The sequence below is a fragment of the Cuculus canorus genome, chromosome Z (genome assembly GCF_017976375.1).
Source record: "Cuculus canorus isolate bCucCan1 chromosome Z, bCucCan1.pri, whole genome shotgun sequence".
Lineage (NCBI taxonomy): Eukaryota > Metazoa > Chordata > Aves > Cuculiformes > Cuculidae > Cuculus > Cuculus canorus.
Window position 1 is genome coordinate 9,024,543 of NC_071441.1, and position 19,558 is coordinate 9,044,100.

The window sequence follows — 19,558 nt, forward strand, 5'->3', positions numbered from 1 at the left end:
TTTTTATTTCATAAAAGTAAATGCCTCTACAGATGCGTATCTGACTAGAGACTTGTTTGCTTAATGTAAGAAAATAAATGCAGTTGTGAGTAAATTTCCAAAATTTTATATTATCTCCCATATTAAGGATCTTGATTAGTCATAAAAATAGAACGTAGGTGATGGCTCTTATAGTTCTGTAAAATTCTTGAGCAGTTCACGCTTGAAATGGAAATGTGAACAGCTGTGTTTTAAATGGAGTTGGATGGAGTTTTTCTTAAAACTGTATTAATATGCATAAGTTTATTCTTTTAAAAGTAATTTCAATATTGTCTGAATATAGTTACAGAAAACCAGCTTTTCTGTAAGTACAGAGTTTCTAGCTTTAAGTTCTCCATTTATTTGTAATGAACAGCTCAATACAGTAGGTTTCCTGACCTCAACAGGCACATCAGATGCCCCAACCTGTAGGAAGCTCCAAGGCACTGGGTTTTCTACTAGGTTCTCCTGCACTTGTAAACAGGCTCGCGTGGAGCAGAACATACATCTTCAAATGTCTTCCTACAAATAATGTGAGAGTTCCAGTTTCTTCCTCTTGCAGGAATTTAGACTGAGTTGCAGTTGCATGTTTCTTAGCTGTCCCAAAAGCTCTTGGGAGGAAAAGAGGGGCTACGTGGGGAAGACGTCTTAAAGACATGCAGATTGTTCTCTGTATTTATTTTAAGCCAGTGTTGCAGGAAGAGGGAGGAGTTGTTTCCACACCACCCCCACCCCCCTCCGCCCTTGTGTACAAGAAGGCATGAAATGAAACTCCTTAAGCCGTGCAGATCTCTGGCAGACAGCAATGCAGATAGTCTTCAGGGGTTTTATTTTAGAAATGTATTGTGTCAAACTGATACAGAAAAGATTGGATGAGTGATCTGTTCAGCTTCTCTCACTGTGAAGATTGACGTGGCAACTGACACTCAGACTGGCTTTTTTTTTTTTTTGTGGGAAAAGGGCAGATAATCTCCATCAGGGAACCGAGTAATAAAATATTTTGGATTACACTAAGACATCTTCCATCTGTGCAGAGTTGCAAGGTGCTTTCATGGGATGTGTTTAGTGTTGTAAACCAAGATACACTGATACTCTCCACAAGCTGAGTGAGGAGAAATAGTAACACTTGGGTGAAGTGTTTGGCCTAGTTTATACAGGGCAATTCAGAATTGCTGCAGTGGGCTACAGCGGTGTAATGCCTGACCATTGCTTTTGGCTTCTGCTGCCGGTCAGCGTGCCTCCATTCAAAATGGTTACCGTTGTCACTCATTGCAGCTTTATTTTTGGTGGTGAAGGACTCAGTGCTTAAAAAGAAAGCTTTTTTTTTTTCTTGTGTAGGTACTTCAAAGCCAGATTGGTTCAAGTGACTGGGAATGAAGAACGTGGGGGAAAGGATTAGGAAGTAGCAGATCAGTAAAATGAATGTGAAACAATTTCTTGTACCTGGGGAGATTGTCATTTCAGCCCAAAGGTGAAGCTTTTTTCTGTCTAAGAAAGAAGTTGGGGTTTGCAAACCACAGTCCTAAACTCCAACAAATTCTGTTTCTTTTCTACAGTGGAAGCCAGACTTCCCTTTCTGAAGGAAAAAAAAAAAATTATAATGGGAAGGCTTTGACCTGAAAGTTGTCCAAGGAGATATCAGGGAAAAAGTTCTTGATGGCATCTTATTCAAATGTTTACTGTCTGTACCTTATACATCAGTGTCAGTAACTTTTGTTGGCTGTTGCCCTTGGGATACTGTATATAATAAAAGTTAACATTAGAAACCCTTATGAAAACTCTGGGCTTTCTCAGAAAGGTACTGTCGTCAACAAAATCCTTCCTCCATTTTCACTAATTAATGATATTAAACTAATGAAACTGTTTAGTGTACATCTTTCTAAACACATTTGGAGTATAATTATACTTGGTCTTGAAAATGTTATTTATATTGAAATTTTTGAACTCTATATTAGCTATTTCAAAAATTATGTGTATATATGAGAAGAACAACAGTGCTACTGTATGGATCTTCAGTTTTGTCTTTTGAGCAAGTGGTTAAGTTCCAGCATGTTCAGGTACAATGGTAAACCGTCTTGTCCCAGTAAATATGCTGAAGTATATAATTCCCCTTAGTACTTCAGCAGAAAATTAGTATGCGCTGCTGTTTACTTGTACTGACCTGCTCTGAGCTTTGTGTTCGTGGGAGTATTTTACAGTTCTGCTGCTAGTGAGGGTGCCTAGTGAAGCCAAGTCAGGAAGGACAATTGCTTCAGCATTCTGAAATCAACTCTGTATGAATTACATTCCTGTATTTTAAAATTGACTGCAAATGGGAATATAAGTCCAGTGCCAGGGCAGGCCACTTGTAGACCCTGGGAATCAAGACTGCAGGGGAAAGCACAGCCAGAACTTCTAGGCTTTTGGCTTCCTTTCAGCCCACAGGGTGGACTGCTGAGGAGCTAGCAAGGGGAACTAGTAGGAAATCTGCCAGTTTCTACCACATAGACAAAGTTCCATGGGAGCTTCATCAAAATGGGTCTCTGGCTTTTTCTGAATTGACAATTTTTTTTTTCAAAAATTATTTCTTTCCAAGCAGCAGCTTGGCTGTATGCATAGGTGTTTCCACTGTCTTTGAAGTACTGGCATGTGCATAAGTAGCTGAGACCTAAATAACCATAAACACTTGGGACTTAAAAATACAGGTTTTAATTTTGTGAATGAGCCTGTAGTAAAAGCTTATGAAATGGTGGAGCCGTATAGGCTTTATTGTTATTCTTGTCGAGCAAGTGTTCACTTCTTGTGTATATATCCCACTTGTGGTGTTGGTGGCTGAAGCTGAAACAAAGCAAGGTTTATCACTGAGTGGGTGAAACTTCTCTGGTCTGGGTTTCATTCAAAACACAAATCCCAATTCGGAGGAAAATCGGGACCCAAAACAATCCTATCCCCACCTTCGAGTTACATGTGACTCTTGCAGGGCTCCAACTGAAGCTTCTCTGCTTGTCATCTCTGTTAACCTACTGGCAGCAGTGCAATGCTGGCCTAAAAACTGCTGTACTCGCAGTGAGTAGGTAAGTGCTGTGCATCTTGTGGCCCTCAGCTACGTAAAATTTAGTGTGGGGCTTGTAAACTTAGCAAGGTAGGCCATCTCTGGTGCTTCAGGCAGCAAGTGCTGATAGAGCTTGGGAGAAACACAGAAGATGTGGTGGTGTAGTATGTGTTAACAGACTGGAAGACCTCCTGGTTCTGCCAGAATCTCCGTGTATAAATGTGTGTTTCAATTTACATATGTTTAGCAGTTTTAGGTTGCTTCTATCTAGGCCATGCTGATAGTGGTTTTGGTACCTGCTGATTTGTACTGAAAAGTTCAAGTTTCTATTATGATTAAAATCCCTGATTCTAATGGTATAACAGTGAAAGTTGTCAGAAGTAAAAACATGATTGTATCTTCTTTTTTCCTTTCCCCTCCTCCACCCTTTAATATGCCTAGGACCTTTTTAACTACAAATAGCTACCTTGAAGGAGCTGTAAGATTCTGAAAAAAACATGTGGTTTGCTTCTTCCACCATATTGGGAAAAATTCATCTCTGTTCTAATTAATGTTTTTAAGGAAAAACTATTGATGAAATTAACCATCTCTGGTTACTGTGAGGATGAAATGTACATTAAGTTTCTCTCATCATAGAGCTAAAAGGGCTACAGATCTCCCTGATACACACAGCTAGATAAACAGGATTGGAACAAAGCCAAAACCAGATGGAGGACTTAATTATGCAATTGCAGCATTTTCAGATATGTGAAATATTGTGTCTATGCAAAAGAGTTCTACTGGTTATACAAGTTGAGACCAGCTGTGCTCTGTCTCCCCTCTGTGGGGAGAATACAGCTTGTGTTGTGGAAGCTGGTACCTTAAGGAGGATAGGCTCTTTTTTCCATTAAGTGTTTTCAGTTAATCTCTGGAGAAGACACCGTTGCCTCTGGATTTCATAACACTTTCTTGTGCAGCAACATGATGACAAAGAAATCTGATATCTTGGAGGTACCAGACAGGCCTGTGATGTCCTAAAGAGTTTTTTAAAACTTTTTTTTTTTTGCTTGAAACCACAAATAATTAGTGGGTGAACATAAATGCAGTCAAAGTTTTCATTGTAGTTATAGTTGGGTAGGGTTTTGGTATTTGTCACTAACAGTCTATCTAATCTTTCCTCAGGTTTCTTTACAATCATTTTTGGGAAATAAAAATGCTATGTAGAACTTGCTCTAAATTCACTTTTGGAGAACCATCATCTCACTTTCTTTCCAATTTCTGCTTCGTTGCATTTCTGAGCCTGACACGCAAAGTGCATGGCAAGGTCTGCATTTTCATACCTAAAAGGAAATGGGAAATCAGACAATATGGGTCTACCACTGTTAACTCCCTTTCCATGTTAAAATAAATTGCATGTTTTTTTAACTGGGAGGGGATAAAGCTGGCTCTCACAAGGGAAGCGGTGTAGCTGGTTCTTGCCACAGTGACTTTTGATAAGGATTTGTTGGGTTACTGCATGCTTTTTGCAGTCACTAAAATAATCTATAATTACAGGATTTAAAATGGTTAACTCTTTCAGTTTAAATGTCTTCGTCCTTCAGAAGCTGCAAAGAGTCAGTCACGATATGAGAATTGAAAACTGTGCTGTTCTGTATTGCACAACAGCTTGCTTCTAACTTTGTGTAGCTGTGTGGCTGGCTGGCTAATGCTTAACCCAGTCATATTAAGCAAGTAGATGGTAAGGCTATCTTATGAAATGATTGACCTACCTGGCTACAGTGTTCAAAGAGATAGTCTGGGTCTTGTATCTGAATGTTCACTTAGTATTTATTGTTAGAAAAATGAGTGAAAATGGCTGTTCGAACACCCTTAGTTTTCCAGGGTAGGATTACATCACTGTGTTCTTTACTGGTCCTGTGCAGTCTGGGCCGAAGTCAGCCATGTTCCAACTCCATTTCAGAGGCACATCTTCCGTCTGATGTCTGCATGGTCTTGGGGCTCTGTTGCCCTAGTCACAGGTTACCTGTCACTTTACTGTGGTAATTAATTCAGTGAGTGACATCAGTCTTCAGCTTCTAGTTCACAGACAGGCCACTTCCAGTACCTAGTGTAAGATTAACTTGTTGAGAAAAGTATTTCTATTAACAGTTTGTTAGTAAGACACAAGGGCATGACTTGTTTCGGTCACAGACTTGCCCCCAACGATAGTTCATCAGTGTTTCCTGGAAACTAGCATTTATTTCTGGTCTTTTATATATGTGATGTAGTTTCATAGTGATTTGGAAAGTGCTTACACACCTGTTGAAAGAAGCGAGACTGCTTTTCTTAGCTATTATCTCACTTTTTTGTTGCTGTAATACAAGTCCTCATGGCTAGAAGTGAAATCAGCCTGCCATCTTTAGTGATCACTAATATTTGTTTAATCTTTGTATATTACTAAAATTTAATAAGGAACTTATCTGTGTGTGAAAGCAAATACTTACATTGTCTTTTTTTAGACACTGGTCTTGTAAAGGGCTTCCAGAAAAGTATGCTTCTCATTGACTTTAAAATCAGCATATCGCAAATGTGTGGTTTGAGTGCTAGTAGTTAAACTTGTAAGACATCTCATCATGCATTGATTTGACATAAGATTCTTTTTGTAATCTCTTAATATGTACATTGCCATTGAACCAGAGCACCCTCCAGAACTACAAGAGGTGTGAAATTTTTTTTTCCCATTTTTTTTCATTCTTTCAAAGTAAAACTTAAATTGTGTAGCAAAGTAGAGAAAATTAAATTGGATTATGCATGGGTTTAGGAAAGGCAAGTCCTGCTTGACTGACCTGATTGCCTTCTGTGACAAGGTTATGTGCTTGTGGATGAGGGAAAGGCTGTGGATATTGTCTACCTGGACTGTAGTATAGGGGCTTTGACATTGTCTCCCACAGCATTTTCCTGGAGAAGCTAGTGCCTAATGGCCTGCGTGGGAGTACTCTTTGGGTAACAAACTGGGTGAGTGGCTGGGCCCAGGATGTTATGGTGAATGGAGTTCAATCCAGTTGGTGGCCGATCTCAAGTAGTGCTCCCCAGGGCTTGGTACTGTTTAATACCAGGGCCAGTTCTGTTTAATATCTTCAATTATGTGGATTAGGAGATTGAGTGCTCTGTCAGTGAGTTTGCAGACAACACCAAGTTGTGCACAAGTGTTGGTCTGCTTGAGGTTAGGAAGGCTCTACAGGGGAACCTGAACAGGCTGGACTGATGGGCCTAGGCCAACTGTATGGGGCTTAACAAGGCCAAGTGTTGGGTCCTGCACTTGGATCACAACAACCCTATGCAATAGTGGGAAGTGTGGCTGGAAAGCTGCCTGGTGGAAAAGTACCTGTGGGTGTGGCTCAACAGCTGGCAGAATATGAGCCAGCAATGTGCCCAGGTGGCCAAGAACTTGGCCGTCAGCTTCTTCGTTTGTAGCAGAAGTAGCATGGCCAGCAGGACTAGGGAAGTGATCGTACCGCTATGCTCTGCACTGGTGAGGCCAGACCTTGAATCGTGTGTTCAGTGTTGGGCCTCACACTACAAGAAAGACATTGAGATGCTGGAGTGTGTCGAGAGAAGAACAGTGGAGCAGGTGCAGGGTCTGGAGCACAAATCCTGTAAGGAGCAGCTGAGGGAACTGGAGTTGTTTAGTCTGCCTATGGTGGTGGTTGAGTCATCATCCCTGAAGGTTTTTAACAGATGTGTAGATGTGGTGCTTGGTGACATGCTTTAGTGGTGGGCTTGTCACTGTTAGGTTTATGGTTGGACTTGATCTTAAAGGTCTTTTCCAACTTAAATGATTATATAATTATATGATGCTATGAAATTGTAATAATTGGTCAAATTCTGGAGTAGATTTCTTACTATGTCATGTTTAACACAAGTTGTTTTTAACTAAGGTTGAATGTCCCTTCAGAGGAGTTATAGCACAGCAGTGTGGTCGGAAATGGGACTGTAAACTAGCACAGCTGCCATGCTGGTCAATCCATGTGGCAATCACCAGTTTAGTTTGTTGCTGCTTTATTCCCTGAGGAGCACACCAAGAATTACTTCAGATTCAGTTGTTGTAATTGATTGCCTTTGGATGAAAGAGATTTCTTCTTAGCAAGGGGCGTAATTTCTTTATTACGTTGATTCAGTGAAACCTTGCACTCTTATTTCCCACATTTCTATGACTATTTCACTACTAGACCAGATATTACTGCTTCAAGTCACAGTTAGTTTGTGTTTTGTGTTTCTTACGTTTAAAAGTGTTGCTTAGAAACACCCCACCCCCCCAATCTGTTAGTACTGATTTTTATATGGATTCTGATTTTTAAATCCTTGGATTGTGGAAGTGTGGACAAAGTACAAATTATTGAGATTTTACTTTTGGCTGTGTCTGCAACAACCACCTGTGACTCTTCTAGAGGAAACCTGAGTAAGGCAGATCTGACAATTTTATCTTTCCAAGTAAGAATGAGTGTTCTTGAAAGTAATTATCTCCTCCTTTTTGTTTCGCCTAATTTTGAGTAAGACAGTTATGGCTGCTTGCAAATAAATGAAGTCAGTTCAAAAATTCTAGGTTGGTCTAATGACTCTAGTACAAGCAGCGAGCAACTAATAACTTTCTTCAGAAAGAAGAAAAAATGTAAAGCCACAGAGACACCCTTATGAGCTATGCAAGTTCGTATTTTTACAATGTGAAGATTCTTTAGCCTATTTGAGTTTACAGAGGATTATAGAAATTAATGCAAATGGAAATGAGTTATGCTTCATCAAATCTAACATTCAAAAAAGATTAGGTGAGTTTGGCCTCACCTATGGCTTAAGTAGATGCTGGTGCTTGAATAAGATCACAAACCATATGGAAATTTCTACCTAGCTACTTTGTTTCATATCAGTTGAATTCTGATTCAATGTAGTATCATTTTGCTCATGGTTGGGCTTTTTTTTTTCAAAGTAGCTGTCATATTCCTTATTCACTGTTTTTAACACTCAAGTTTTTAAAACATGATCTTGTCTTCTGTTGCTGCTTCCCAGATTGATGTACTTCTGTCTGAATGTTCATACAAAAAAACCTCACTCAAGTTACTCAAATTTTTTAAGTTCCCATTAATGGTTCTGATTTCTCTTGTTGATAATTGATTTATGTGTTTTCTGGAACAGAATGTATCATTGTTCTTTTTACTGTGCCTCTTTTGATTAGAATTCCTTAGTCAGAAAGTGAAAGTTGGGTTTTAAATATAGCTGAAATATAGAGTTAAATGTGATGCCTAAATTTGGTAACAGCTTTGAGACGCTTGGCATTTTTTAGAAAACCAAATCGCTCCTTTATGACTTGAGAAAGTTTTGTAATATGAAGACAGGGAGCAGAACAATCCAGAACAGCGGTCACCAGTAGTTCTTCACCTTCTCCAGAAACGTTATGTTGTCTTCTGAAGCTGGCAGTGTATACAAATTATTAGAAGTCTGATAATCAATCAGCCAGTTTGCTCAAAGCCATGAGGTTTATTCTGGTTTTGTTTTAGGACTGAGTACACAATATTACATGTTATTTGCATTATTAATTTGAAGTAAAAGTGGCTAAGAATCTTCCAATATTAATGCCAAAATTTTACTTTTCTCAAAATAAGTCACTGACCTGACATGCTTTTTTTTAAGATATGTTTGAAGATAAACTAGCTGGCTTTTTCCACCAATTTCAAACCCAATAAGGTTTTTAAGGTCAGCACTTCAATGGACCTGGCTTTGTTGTTGGATGAAGAAGTTGTAATATGACTTTAAACAGAAATAAAAGATTCAGTTGATGTTGGTTTAACTTTTGCTTAGACAACTGAAATAAAATTAACTGGAAAAGCTCTGTAAACCAGATGAAGACACACTTGAAAGCACAGATTAAGCACAGATTCACTTATTGTCTTTCTTAATTTAGGGCATTACAGTGTTCAAAACTACTGAAGAATCTTCATAAGAAAGTGGTCATAAATCGAAGTAAAAACTTGCTGCAGGAATGTACATGTTAGTTTCAGAAATTCCTGTTAGAACTGCGGTACACAAAGAGTACCTTGTTTGATTAATTTGGTGCTGTGAAGTGACTGAGCAACTCTTCTAATTTAGTCTCAAAGTGAAATGGCAACAGTTGCAAATGATCAGGCCTTTGGACCTTTTTTAGGAGAAAAGAGTTTCTCAGCCAGTATCAAAACTTGTAGTCTGTGTTGGTGGTGATTTGTGTCTGACACTAGGGTGTGAAGAGGAAAAGAGGCAAGTGTTGGCTTTACTGAAACTGGAGCTGGTTCAACATTGTCATTTATGGCCTATTCTTCTGGCTTTGCCTTTGTACACATGACGTATTTTCCCTTTGTTTTTTACTGCAACGAAAAGTAGGATGAAATTTAAGGAAAAAGAAAATTTTATAGTTAGGTTCTGTACTAGATTTGGGGAGGTGGGTTTCCGACTTCGGCTTTTTGCCTGAAACCACAGACAACTAAGAGTGCTAATTTAAATAATACTGTTCTTGTGGCTGCAAAAGTGTATCAATTGTTTTGAAGCATAAAATTAAAAAAATAAACTACATAATCTTCCTTAATTGCACCCATGTTTAGGTCTAATACTGTTGTTTAAGACCTCTTAAATTTATGAAATATTTTTGAACAGTGTCTTCTACCAAGGAGGTCCTGCAAAGTACTTAGTTTATTATTTTGGGGGTTATTTTCTTAAGGTCTTATAGTCAGAGAAATTGTAGACTTATGCAATTTCCTGTTATTGAAGAAGTACACATCTTACCCTGTAGATTAGTATGAATTTTTCCATGTGATAACCATTTACATTGCATTTCATATATGAGTTAGAAACGTGTCCTAGATACACAAGCATAAGAACACCATTCGGGATTTACTGTGAAGTGAGAAATCTGGAAGCCGCTTTAGAGAGTAATGCTTAAAAGAAATGTGAAACAAATATGGAAGATGCAATTTAAAATGGTTCCACAAATCTTATTTAGTTGGTACTTTTTTTTTTTTCCCCTCAAAAATGATACAGGCCTCTTTTGCTCCCAGGAAGCAATGTAATCAATGTCAGTTGGAAAAATTTTGGACCCAGAGGAATTAGGAACGCCTTTCAGGCCTGCTGTATAGATTAGCTTCACAGGTAAAATATTGCCAAGCAGTACAGTTCCAGCTCATAGGAATGAGGAATAGTGTAATAATTATGATACTATGGTATAATTGTATCAGGAATTACTTCACGAAAATGCCTAAATAGTGTCAAAGGATCATTGTTGTGTCTGGGTTTTGGCGCTTGCTGGAAAAACAGTGCTTCAGTCTCCTCTCAGAAGCTATTTCATTGCCTATTAATAAGTAAGGGGATTTACCAGCAAACTTGGGAATGTACCTCTATGGCACAAGTGATGGTTATTGGATACGTGAATAAATGGGATAAAGTGCAAGGGAAAAATATATAGGTTGGTTTTGGATTCTTTTTAGGCAGGAGGGGGCATTGGGTGATTTCTTTTAACTTTCTGTGATATTGTTTCAGGAGCTTTTTGTTTGCTTTTTTTTTTTTCTTCCAGATTTAATGTTAATTGTTTGCCTATTTGCTTAGACGAAATTGCTTGATTAATTTGTGGGGCTGCTGTTGATACTAGTATAGCTCTGACGTCTTTTGATCTGATTGCAAGTTAATACTATGTTTTGGTACGTTTTAAACTAGAAGCCATGCTTTTAATGGTCAAGTTTGTGAAATGCTGAAGGGATGTACGGTGGAATATCACCTTGTTTGCCTGTAATTGTACTAACTGGTGAATATATGACACCAGAAAAAGATTCAGACATGAAGGAACTGTTCCTCTGCCACAAACACTATGCATTGTGTTAAATTAGACATAGACATTTTTGCTTATTGCTCTCATGTGTTTGAGTTTTACTGCCCTTTATAAGCAAGAAAAAACATGGATGTTCTGATTGAGTAAACTAAAATAGAAACTTCAGACAACTAACTTGCTTCAGATGTTGAGCATAATTTTTGTTGGAAACATTTTCATGCATGGGCTGAACTTCGTGTTTTCTTATCAGTAAAGGACATTGCTTTTAAATCAGTGCTGTTACAGGTGTTAACACCTCCTTATGCTTTTAGTGGGTCCTGGGGTCAGTAGGGAGTACAATATGCTGTTCGGTGCATAAGGAATATTGATATCCTGTGGATATGTAAGTAACTTACTCTTCAGTGCTCTTTTGAACTGGAGCTAGTAAATAGCAAATAACACTGCCAGCTGCTACTTACATAGAGACATCTCCCAAATTGCCTGTTTTCTTTACTTTGCCACTTTTAACGGGGTGTATTATATGTGAATGGCACACGATTTCTTTTACTAAAAAGAGAAAATACAGATACATATCATATAAAATTACCATGAATGGTAAAGCAAATCTTCCTGAGGAAAAGGCAGATCTGGGTTTGTTGCTCCTAGATGAGTGTTTAAAAATACTTCTGTAGAAGTTTTCTGAAAAAAATTGCAGGTAGCAAGTGCCTTGTACTTTTTTTTTTTTTAGCTTGCCTCATGCAGCTGAATCTTTAGTGGGTGGTGAGTTTGCTGTGAACTCGACTCAAAGAGACCAAATGCTTGCTGCAAAGAACAGTCCCAGCGAGTGAATTCTGCCATGCAGGGAAACAAAGTCCTGCTCTCCAGTGGAACACTTCTGTTGTGTTCCTAATGGCTTTATCATAGTAAATTGTTTATTACTTTAACAAGTCGTCTAAGGAGAAGCTGAACTGCAGCAGATCGTATAGTATAGTTAAATTCAGTTCTGTACTGATCTTATCTATTACGTTTATTTAACTATTATGTACTTTAAATTGAGTCCACTGTTTAATGTACTGTTTGTAACAGTTCAGTGCAAAAGTCACGTTAGACTGTCACACACTCTTCCCTTTTTGTAATTATTAAAACAAGCAGCTGTTATTTCTACATTGTCCAACGATTTTGTTTTTTTAATGTAATGATCTGTAGAAAACTACTCACTTTATAGAAAACTAGTTGCTTCATAGGACATGCTCAGGTGTTAGAACAGCACTTGAAAGTAACTTTTGTTTTCCAGTTTTCTGCCTCCCAGGAGCTGAGTTTCCCTGAGATTTTTGCATGCTACAACAGGAAAGAGAAGGGGTTTTATTTAAGCCAAATAAGAGAAACTGAAAGCATGCAACCGATTTGCAAAATGCGGTTTTTCTGCTTCTGCAAGGGAAGGAGTCCTTATGAAGCCTCCTTTAACTTCCATTAGTAACTGTCTTTGTTTTCATGCCATCTGTATTATGGCAAATATAGCTTTAATGCATGTATTGAAGTTCGTCTTTTTTGTTTCGGAGAGCATGAGAATTCATCTTTCTCAATTAGTATCTGGTCGCTTTGTGTCTAGGCTTTGGGAAGAGTTTGCCTTTCTGTTGTCGAGGCCCTCAGGGATCTGAAGTTGTTTCTTGTTAGCTTTAATTCTGTTGCCAGCTTTCTTTGATAGCTGAGGTACCATCTTTAGCATTCTAATGAAACACTGTCAACATGTAGGTACAGAAATCTGTTCCTGACTGCCTGGTAGATGTTGTGAAAGTGACAGTCATCTTGATGGTTTTGCAAAGCAGGAAGTTGCAGACTTCTTAAGCTTTGTCAGAGACTTCAATGCCTAGAGCAGGAAGAACTGCTGAGATCCCTAAGAATCTGTTCCAAGATACAAACACACATTGCTTCTGTTTTGCTTCACTGTGTATGAGGAAATTGATTTAACCGAGCAATTTTCTTCTTTTTTTTTAGAGTTCGTATTAATTAATAATCATCTTATTTGTTTAGATATGACTTACAAGCAATTTTTTAACAAGCCGTGGTTCAACCAGGCCTTATTTCTAAGAATTCATTGCTAATGTAGTTATCCCAGGGAAAGCTGTAATGAAGTAGAACTTGCATTCCTTCTCCTCTTCTGGGCTGGGCTGTATATGTGTGATAACACTGACAGATCTGTTTGTTGAATGTCTGCTTGCATGGACAGCTTCTTTTAAACAGAAACCATAATTTTACAGTTTCTCCTTATTCCATCCCCAAAAGATCGGGTAGGTTGTTTGGGATTTTCCCTCTGCCAGTTTCATTTGAGTCAAACTTACTGCATACAGTGCTTAATGTATTCAATGAGTTTTGAGTATGCTGACCTTAGAGTATTATTTCTCTGCCCCCTCATCTGCCCCTTTTCCTAAATGGGAAAGATGTTTAAGGAAAGCTGAGGTAGTAGATTACATCTGTTGCTACACAATGCTGTCTTTGTAACTCATGGTAATATGTATCAGAATTGGTAGTTCTCTGCACTGAGAGAAATATTTGGTTTTTGTAGTTTAGATGTAGTTGTATATAATGACATTTCTGGTGGACGATTTTCTAAACATTGAAACAATGGGATTTCTTTTATTATTCTTATCATTCTTGTGTATTAATGATGACAGTATGACGTATAATCCACGACATGCAATGTCTTCTAAACAAAGATCTCCTCAAGAGAAAATTGTAGCAAAAATAAGGAAAGTAATGCTTGGACTTAGTGGACCAATTAGTGTTCTCAGTACTCGGCAGGATACCTGAAATCCCTTTTTGATTTATCTGCAGGAGCAGAATTGATGATTACAAGTTTGGGTTTTTTGTAATTGCCTCAGGACTTTGAAAGGAAGAGGTGTGCGTCTTTATGGGAATTGTTTTATAAGTCACTGTATTCCTAGGCCTTAAATCTTTCTGTTTTCTGACAGTTGGTTTTGTTCCTTGACCTATGCTTGTACACAGAGGTGGCACATGAATTGGAATAAACAGTGTGCACTTACCTCTAACGTGTATCTAACATAACTTTCTGTACTACAGTTAATTTCAGCTGTCATCTCATCTTTTTTTTTTTCAGTATTGTGGTGTACTGAGTAAACATGATATTTTATTTTCCCCTGCGCTCAGCTCAACTGTTTTTTTTAAACATCTTGGGTCACTTCATGTCACATGCCTTCATGTTTTAGAGTACAGTCTTCATATAAACCAGCAGATGGAGGCTTACAGCACATCAAAAAACAATTGGGCAAATTGCTGTGGAGGCATTCTCTTCTGATTCCTCACAGAAACCACACATTGCTGTTGAACGTGAGGAAGAAACTGGGGGAAGAGTTGCTCAGATGTTGTTCCTGTGTTTTTACTACAGCATGCACAGGTAGTTGCTGTTTAGCAATAGGCCACTGGGCTGGGTGGACTTCTGGTTTGGTCTTACAAAGGGGCTCTTACGGGGCGATCCTGTGGAGTCAGCTGTGCATCTAAGGGCCTTGTGAATGCACAGGATCTGCAGTTGCTGGTGAGCTCTGTTCAGATATAGAGATTTGAGTCATACTGCCGTGCTTCATTTCTGTCCTGAAAATGCAGCGTTTTCTTTCTACAATAAATAGGAAATAAAGGAACTAATTATTTTTTGGGACTAACTTGGTCTCCAGTGTGGTGAATTCTGGTGGGGCATCTCGGGCATCTTCTCTAGTGGAATAAATCTGTATGACAGTGCATGTGTACAGTGAAAGTGGAAGACTTTAGTATTAGGTCTTAAAAGACTTACTGAAGCTCATTCATCAGAACTGCCATCCTGTCTGTTTTCCTGGGAAAATATTAAAGAACCATGTTATGAATTGGTTTGGAGATAAAATCCCCTTCAGTTTTCCATTTTTTCCTCTCCCAAGTTTCAAAATGTGAGGTGATGGTTTGGGTTTTTTTTAAATTCAGGTACGTCATTAGGAAGGAACAGAAGTGAATAATTGAGGTGCAAAGTAGGCACTCCTCAAATTGGCACTGCTGCAGGGAAGGTGGTAAATGGAACTGTTTCAACAGGCTACCTACCCTATTTAGGATAGCTTCCGAGTCCCTCTTCCTTCGGCATAAATAGCTGTTACTCAAAGCCTAGGTATTTAAATTCCCTGATCTGTTTCTAGGCTTCTTATCACTCTAGTTCTAGTGTTGGTACTTGATCTAAGAGTATTTTAGCAGCAAATTCAAGATCCTGCTTGCATATTTATTTTAGGGACTTTTTGCTTTTTGCTGCTGTTTTTTTTTTTTTTTAAATACAAAGTGTATTTTTTCCTGATTAAATACCCCAGTTGTTTCTGGCTGAGATTTAGATCCATAACCAAACTGCAAAACTTAAAAGCATTCACAGCAGCAGTAACTTGGCATTTCTGTAATGCATAGGCAATGGAAGGAGTGATAAGAAATTCAAATTGCCTGCCTTCCTTAAAGTAGGCTTGTTTTCAGAGGAATACTCTGAATAACTGTTTTAACTTTTTTTGCTTTTCATTCATCTCAAATTTTTGAAAAATACCTATTAAAGAAAGTAAAAAATTGCTGTCATATTGTGTCCCTCTCCTGATTTGGTCAGCAGCTAAATGCAGGCAGTTGTGGTCCCAGTTCTGCTGACACACAGGGAAAAGGGAAAGGGAAAAGAAAGAGACACTTGTGGGTTGAAAACTAGAACAGCCTTAATGGAACAATAAAAATAAAAAGGAAAATAATATTAATAAGAAAGTAATAAACATAAACAAATAAGGACATTGGCCATTGAGGAGAGCCTGACCCTCATTACTCCTCAGTTTTATACAGAGTGTGACATACATGGAATGAAATACTCTGCTCTGGTTTGGGTCACCTGTCCTGTCTGCTCCTCCCTGCAAGTGCGATCCTTTTTTGCCCCTTTCACTTGTGGCATTTCATGAACTCAAGAATAACTTTGGTCTTTATGGGGCTAAATATAAGCAATGGCCTTTCTGCATACCAGTGCCCTGCTACTTTGGTGGTAATCATGAAATTCAATTCTTATCACCTGTATCACACTTGTATAAGTGACCATCAGGCCCAGTTTTGCGTCCCCTAGGGTGGGGTTCTCTATTAGCTGGACTAAGAAATTATCTTCAGTGCACTACAGGAGTCTCCTGGATTGCCTACAGCTTGCTGTGCTACTTTTCCTGCATATAAAAATGTCTAAAGACAGTGCAAATACATGTGATACTGAAAATCAGAGTTCTGATACCTCAAAAAAATAAAAGCCTGCAGGGTTAATTTGAATAAATTTTCTCCTATTCACAAACGAAGTTTTTCTTGAGCAGCTTTAAATAAACTGCAGAAATGTTTTCATTTCTGCTGCTGCCTGAACCACGCTTGCTAATTCCTGATACTGATTGACCTTACTAATCAGGTGGTGGTAGTAGTGACAACTAGGAAGGAGAAGAATGTAAGCAAAATATCTGTAATCTGGCTTTCCCTTATTTCAAATAGCTTCAGGGTGGTAGCACTTGGGCATGTTATTTTTTTTTTTTAGGAGGCATGCTGAGAAAAGTAGAAAAATAATAGTTGGGACAAGAAAGTGCTTTCAGTTGAGTAAGTTGTTGTTAGTGGGCTGCTGTGCTGAAGATTTCAGGGGTCACATGTAAATTAATGAAATGCAGGCAAACAAATTATACTATTAGTATCCAAATCTGCTTAGTGAGGGAAATACCTTTAGGAAAAAAAAAAAAAAAGGATGTTGATATTTCACCCTGTAGTTTTTATGTTCTACAACAGCCACTCCTGAACCAGAGGCCTACACATTTCTCTCGGGTTTATAGCTCAGTTATATTTCACAACTTACATAAAAAGAAGTAAGGATTTTCTCTCCAAAGGTACAATTTTAAAATGAAAAATATAGGTTGCAAATAGGCACATTTGAGAACTATGTTGTAAGTTGGGCCTGGTAAGAAAGCCTTCTAAAGAAAAATTAATTCCTGGTAATTTTTAATCTCTGTGTGGCCTTGATTCCCATATAAAATAGTGAAATGTCATCTTTTAGGTAGATGATAGGAGGTTTCTCTTTTGTTTATACAACTTTCTTAAACATGTACAGTGAGAAGTTTGAGAACACTGTTGAACTTCTTTGCATATATGTGTAACTAAGTGAATGTTAGATGCATCAGAAGCGTTTTTAATGATTTTAATTCTGACATACTGGATAACGCTCATCTATAAATCTTAATTTTTATTAGTAATGTTACTGTTAAAAGCATTAGTACATCCTGGTTCTGTGGCCTCAGGGAAGCGCTACACTGCTTTCACTTCACTGTAAAACTCAAGTAAGCATTAATGCTTCATGATAGCCTGACCACATGTTTGATATCATTTTTTGAAATTAATTCCTTTGAGTGGAATATGAGGATATAAAGCAAGGAAACATTGCCATTATTGTACATGAATACTGTGAACTTCATATGGGAGCATCCCAACATTCTTCCTTATATTTGGAATATTCATAAAAGGGCCTTGCTATTGTTATTTAAGATTTTTTGATGTGAATTTATTGATGCTGTCAGAATTCCAAGGAACTGTTCCCCTAAATTTCAGAGTTGATTCATAGAGGGGCGAATTTTGGACAGAACATGGATGTTTGAGGATTGCGTTGATGAGCTTATGCGAGTAGTCCACAAAAACCTAGTGAATAATACTGTAGAACAAACACAATCTTTGTCTTTTGAGCTGTGTGGGAAAGCAATTACAAAATCTGAAAGTGCGCTTGTGTGTTAGTGTTGCTTTTCTTTGGAGCCATGGTCTTCACTGAGTGCTGCTGTCTCAGCTGGAGCAATGCTTCAGGGTACTGCACAAATGGTTAGTAGCCACTTCCTATCTGTACTTTTCAGAATTCTTTAGCATGAAGGAACTGCATGGCAATTCCTAATTAACTTTCCCTTGGTTGCTGCTTCGTGGCTTGGAGTCTTTTTTTGCTGGTTCTTCTTTGACTGTCTCAATTGAAAAGCTTGAGTAGGCCCCAGGCTTATTCTCTTGGCTACCTGAAAGATGGTTTGAGTAGTTGAAGGTCATATATGCTTGAAGAAAAATGGGAATCACTGATCTGGAATGCTAACTGATGTCTTAACTGGCCTACAACATTGGGGAAATCAGAAATTATTAGCTTGAATGCTGACATTCAATTTCTTATGAATCTTAAGTGGGCAGATAGTTTAAAAGAGGAATCTGACATCATGCAATTGTAAAGTACTAAATATTTCATTTATTTGTGATGATTGTCAGTATTAAATATTTAAAACCAGTGCCAATTAAAACAAAACTTGAATTCTAAGTGCATCATTGTAATTCCATTTAAGTCCCTTTTTTAAGGCAGTGCAATGTTCATGAAAGAGAGATCATTGTCCTTGAAAGCATATCTCCTGCCTAAAATATATGTATATATTCCCATGATTCAGATAGTTATCCTAGAGATTTACTTGGCATGCATCCCACCAAAAATACCTTTGGTGCTTATCTTACAACTGGTGTGTTGAATAAAGTTCTGTCAATAAGCAAGTTAAATGCTTTTTTTGTAACCATACTTATTTTACAGCTTCAGCAATGTAAGACTAAGACTTTTAAGACAACAGTAATTTCTTTTTTGTGATTGTAGGTTAGGATAAATGAAAAAACTTTCTTGCAAATCACTTTAATGTGATACCTATGCACGGCAATAAGGGAAAATACTTGGGTTGTGCTGTTATTTTTTTTTAATAAGTACTTTTGGGATATTTGAATCTTTCAGTTATTTGACTTTATGGAGTTTTTTGAACGCCCTAGTGTGTCGACAGAACTTGTGTACCATGATTGCCTTTGCTTATTTCTGTTTATAAATTTCATGGTTTTCACAACTTTTTTTTGTCCTTCGCTGGTTCTTTTGGATCAATGATGTAATTGGTAAATTTAGCTACTCTGATTTTATTTCACAATAATATATGAAAGTTTGAGTTATTGTTTGTTGCAGTTCCTTCCCAGCCAAAACCCATACAGTTTGCTTGGGGGGATCTTGGAAGGGAATTACAAACTGGAATTACTGCCTTATTCAGTTGTGTTGCTGGTTAGAAAACACAGTGAAAGAGTAACTCTGGTTCTGGAAAAGTGCTCTCCATTCCTCTTTAAAGAGGTTTTTATCAGCAGTAAGAAGTTGTTCATCTTTCTGCCAAACATAGATATAGTTGGTATGATCTGGACTTCTCTACTTATTTTAAAATATTACTGCTTATTTTCAATATAATTTGTGGCCTCAAAGTCCCACATGAGGTTAGAGACAGATTTGTTCCAACTACCATGTAAGTACATATACCAGAATATTTCAGTAATGCAATAGTGGGAGATGGGTGGTCAGTGTAGATTAGAGATTGTTCCACAGTGTGGTTTATTTTGTCCTGTTATTCATATCTTTTAATCTTTCTGTAGTTCCTTAGGTGCAGAATTGCTTTCAGTATTCACAGTGGCATGGTGACATAATCTGTACAGTGATGACATGTTACAAAATTTTACAAAACAATTACTTTGTACAGCCTTGGTGGAAGGAGAAGACTTCTTGTAGCTAGCAAGCAAGCATAGGAATCTCCAAAAATGCTATCCTTGAATCAAAAACTGCTATTTGATTTCAAAAATAAATGCAAGGAATGACAAGTAGCCAAAGCATTTCTAGTACAGTGCTGAAAGGCAGAAGTGAACAT

At 37.8% G+C, this 19,558-nt stretch overlaps 1 protein-coding gene across 2 annotated transcripts in view; it reads left to right on the top strand.

The window, feature by feature from the left end:
* MAP3K1 (mitogen-activated protein kinase kinase kinase 1) overlaps nt 1–19,558 on the top strand; it is a 62,020-nt gene that overhangs the window by 7,347 nt on the left and 35,115 nt on the right. The gene's annotated exons all lie outside the window — the stretch shown is intronic.